Genomic DNA, 5322 nt, shown 5'->3' on the forward strand with positions numbered 1-5322 from the left:
CAATATATTTAAATACCTGCTCCAAAACCAAATGTTGGAGTAAAACATTTAATATATTTAAATACTCGCTCAAAACCAAATGTCGGAGTAAAATAGGTAATACTTTAAATACCTACTCCAATGGAAAGGAAAAGTTTGTAGGAACCCAAGAACCCATCCCAAACAAAGGGCTAGATCCACAAGAAATTATTACAATGTCTACGAACATACTAATATATTGGATGGAAGAATAATTGCAGTCTTTCAAGAATGAGCTTCATCTACATTTACTATCAACTTCTGCGGTGCCACCACAGAGCCAACAACCTGGAGGGAAAAGGAAAAAAAAACATCCGTGAAAAACAAGTAGGTTTTTCATGCCATAAAAAATATGAGGATTTTCATGCCACAAAGAGACACAAATTGAAGACCTCCATAACCTCTCCATAAATTCCAAGCCACTCAAAAACAAAATACTTTCACACATGAAAAACATTAGTTTTTGACACTATGAAAAATGAGGAGTTTTTCATGCCATCAAAATCAAAGAGAAAGGTTGATGTGCACACATCAGTAAGAATGTGTAGAAACACTATAATCATCAAATTAACAAAACAAAGGTTTTCTCATGTCATGAAAAACTACTAGTTTTTCACGCCATGAAAAACTCGTCTGCATCTCAGGTTTTCTTGCACTCATCTTTTTGACATATCTATTTGCTAATTACATATCTTGAACAACAAGGACAAGATTAAGACACAAAAGGGAACAAACATCTTAAGTTTTTCATGCCGTGTGAAAAACTCTATTTTCTCACATTCATGAAAATACACACTTCCCATCAATAACCCATCATTTCTAGACCAGTGTTCACGAATAACCAAGGTTTAATGTCTGGTGAATGGTAAATTTTAAAAATTAACCTTAAATTTTAAAAATAGAAAGTTTTAAAACCTGCAAATTTTAAGGCATTTTAGTTCTATTTTTACTTAAAGACTACGAACTTTCAATAAAAACCTTTAAAAATGCCTACCATGCATTTAACCTTCCATGTCCACGTCATTATAGCTAAAGCTAGATTGTTTGATCATTTTCTTTTCCTCATCGTGCGATATAGCTTCTTTGAATTATAGCGCATCATCACCATCACCATCACCATCACCATCACCATCACCATCACCATCATGCAGAGGAACCATGCACACATCAGCACTCCCAAGCTTCATTCGCCGAACATGCATGGGCACGTGTCTGTTTGAGTTATGAACAAGCGTTCAGAAGTGAGAACGTGTTTTCCCACTTTGGCACATATGTATGCAATTCTGACAGGTCTACCACTTGCAATGGTGGAAGTCAGAGTCATGTGATGGGTTAGTTTCTAACCATTTTTATCATCATAGTCATTTATGGAGGGAATATTTTTTGACCTTTCCTTAATGAGAATATTGTGTAGATATTCCCTAGAAGACTTAAGAACGTGCATTCCCATGTTTGCGAACGTGAGTTCACAGGCCCAGTCAAGCATGTACGTAAGTAAACAAGAGAGTAGTTTTTTGAGTTTTGTTCAAAAAATCCATAAATTTTCCTCTAATTTTTGCTTAATGGTACATGTTTTTAGGTTTTTGCTTTAATAGGATACTTTAGCTTTTCCTAACCTATTTGATGAATGTAACCTAATGGTATCTCTACAAAGATCAATGGTGAGATTAACATCTATAGGAAACAACTAAAAAATTTACAATTGCAAGAAGAGAAGAGCAAGAACCAAAGAAAATAGAATAGAACACTTACTTGTAATCATGCAACTCGAGCTTAAAAAGTTGCTCCATGCTCCATTGCATCAAGGTAACCAAAAAAACAAGAGTTAAACCGATGGATTTGCACTCCAGTTGGGCTATGTCAATACTCCAAATGCAAAGTATAGTAAGGGAGTCCTAAGCTAAGGCACTTCCCCAGTAGCGGCGCCAAAGATCTTCACCAATTTTGGAACACTTGACCCTTGCAAGATAGAAGGAAGGAGAGGAAGAATGCAGGGATCTTATTGTCTTGCATCTCTAGCTGCTCTTAGAAGAGAAACCCTCTCTTGTGGTGGAGAGCTAGGGTCCTTAACCTTGCCTCCATTGTTGTCACTACAAAATAGAGAGCATAAGAGAAAAGGAGAGAGGGAGAAGAGAGCTTACATCAACACACCATTACTCATCCACGCAATCCTTAAGCATGCATGCAACAAAGAAGAGAAAGCATACAAGAAACTTCAATCACAAGAGAAAGAAAACTTGAACTTAACTGTAAGAATGGGATTATGTGTTTTCTTATTAGTCAAATTGACTTATATACAAGACTTATATGTACAATGCTTGGCCACCCTAGTAATGTCTAGGGGACTTAAAGCTAATCTAGGCTGATTTCCTAGTCTATGTATACACTAATTACACAAGTCATAAGCTCGATTTTGACTATCTTCTGGCATTACACAAGAGAATTCCCATAATCATTTTACATAAAGCGCATTATGTGGTTAAAAAAAAATGGCCCGATTGTATTGCCATGCGTTCAAGGTAATGTTAGCCAATGTGGTTAATATGAGGCAAGAGGCCACAATTCATGTGGTTTTGCCTTAGTGATTTCATGCATGCATGGCATTCGAACAACAAAATCTTCACCCATTCTAGACGTCCCTTCCAGGAGTAGACAAACTTGACTTAACACAAGGCAAACAACTTGGTTCGTGCTGGTTTTAAACTTGTGACTATGGATGTTGGGACGAGTGAGAAAGGTACACCGATCTCTTCTTCCAATGAAACACTGGATATTTCAAGCCAATGTATAGGGTTGGGTTCTTCCACCATTGGTGTGGCAAGTGGAGCAGAACATACTCATACAAGTGAGTTCAATAGTATGGGCATGAACACTAATGGAAGAAGTGTTCACATGAGATGGAGAAAATATATTTCTAAGAAGTAGAGAAGAGAATAGTTATTGACTTATCAATGCACAAACACTAATGGAAGAAGTGTTCACATGAGATGGAGAAAATACATTTCCACAAGAAGCAGAGAAGAGAATAGATAATGCCTTGTCAATGCACGAGTAATAATTGTTGGAAAGGTCATCAAAAAAGAGTATGATCATGAGGTATTTGAGATAGAAGGAGATGGAGAAGTGTTTGAGTAAAAGTACGATGACGTACTCATTCAAACTCAACCTTGGTGTACATACCCAGATTAAAAAGGGTCCTTGACAAGAAGCCTTATACTACCTACAAGAACATTTATTATATAATCTTATGAGTCTTTGGACTAAATAAGAATGAGATCATGTTTATTCATTAGCCCATGATACTAGCACACACAATGTAAGGGTAGCTCTATCATGCCCACGGACCTATCCTTGATGTGGCATTATGCATGGATAATGTTTTGGGTTAAGAACTATCGAGTTTTGTTGCTCCTTTCTTTTTTTATTTTTGTATGGAGGGCATACACTACACTACAAGTATTTTGATCATGGCTCCATGGACCTATCCTAACATTTTGATTATTTTAGTATACGAGAATTAATGATCAAGCTTAATAAATTGTTTTCAAAATACATGTATTATTCATAAAAAGATTGATATCCATTTGTTGATAGTAGAATCATACATTTAAAAATGGACTTTGGCGAGCTTCTAAGTATAAAAAGACAACTTTGACAAATGTTTGCAAGATGTTCTTAGAAGCTCAGAAAAAATTTTCCCTTTATATATAAAGTTATGTAGTAAGCATGAAGGATCAATGGAATAAGGAATATAATGTCTCTTTGTTTGTGTGTTTTTCTCTATTTCTCTGTGTTTGGCTAATCCCCAAAGAGTAGAATTTTGACAAGGGCAAGTTTTTTATTTAGCATGTCTACAATGCACCTAGCAAGAAATTAAACTCCTGACATCATGCTTGAGGCTTCAACTCTCTAACCAATTAAGCTTTATTACAAGGACCAAGGTAATAGTGTTTTAGGAATATGGCTTGCTAAGTCATACATTACCAAGTGTAAGTGGGTTATATGAGAACAAATTCATTAGGTATATTATTAGGCATAATTTACATTTTTTAAACCAAACATTTATAACCCGTTATAAATTCATTAGGTGTATAATACACATTTTTTAATTGAACAGTGTTTGAGTTTACACTTATGAAGGTAGATATAAACTCAAATGTCATGAAGCATTTATGTAAACAATTTTGTAGTGATTAGGCAAGTTTTATTTTGTGAGATTTAATAACAATGGGCTCTAAAGTTCTTAAGACTTATGCAAACTATAATACTTTGATTGAAGTTGGCATTGGTTGTATGATCGAGTTTAGATTTGCCCACCATGTCATCACTCTTTTAAAATCTCCCTTGGTCTCTTAGCCTTGACAAAGAAAAATATATTATCACCTTCTTGCTTACAACCAATGGAACTTACTTATTTCAATGAGTTAATCAAGACATGTGCTTTCTTTCCAAGATTGAGAGATACACTTACAAAATAACCACCATAATCATTCTTTTTTTCAAGTATTATGTGAATTTTTAACATTTTATAATAGATGATTTTCTAAGAGAACTTTCTTTATCATCATAAAAACTAACTTCTTTTAACACTTCACTAAGAAGCATATGGTGCAAGCATAATTTAAGAATTTGTGATTTAGTTGTGGCCAAACATCAAATTATGTTGTATATTCACAAAAAACCCCGAACTTATTTCATACTATGAACACAAGGATTAGAAACATAATAAATCTTTAAGAAATTCATTCACCATATTTGCAAAAGAAGCTTCTAATGTTATTCAAGCAATGGTGCATGTGGATGCCTGAAGCACTCATAACTTTCATTATATATTAGACCTAAGCTTACACAAGATACATTTGCTTTGTTATCCAATTGACCTTCTATGTTTGCAATTAGATGTCAATCCTAGTGCCGCGTGTTTTTTTGTCAATTTTATACTCACTTCTGCGTATGTCTAACTAGAGAAGTTTTTTGAGGTACACTAGATTCTGATGATGGCAATAGAACCTAGGTTTGGGTGCTTAGGCTACACTATGGTGGGATTATATGAAGATATATATATATATATATATATATATATATATATATATATATATATATATATATATATATATATAGCAGTGGGTAGGTTTTGCAACACTCCACTAAAGGAAAATCATTGCCCTCCTTCAGTACAAGAACAACCTGCCCTCTCAACTCACATAGACCCCATCCACTTGAATATTGAACTAGCAACTGAGCTGCAACGATAGCAGAGTCTCACCCCTTTCAATTTGACCGCTTTTTCCTAGCACCAACAAA

The sequence above is a fragment of the Cibotium barometz genome, chromosome 50 (genome assembly GCF_041138505.1).
Source record: "Cibotium barometz isolate CiBa-2024 chromosome 50, ASM4113850v1, whole genome shotgun sequence".
In the NCBI taxonomy this organism is placed as follows: Eukaryota; Viridiplantae; Streptophyta; class Polypodiopsida; order Cyatheales; family Cibotiaceae; genus Cibotium; species Cibotium barometz.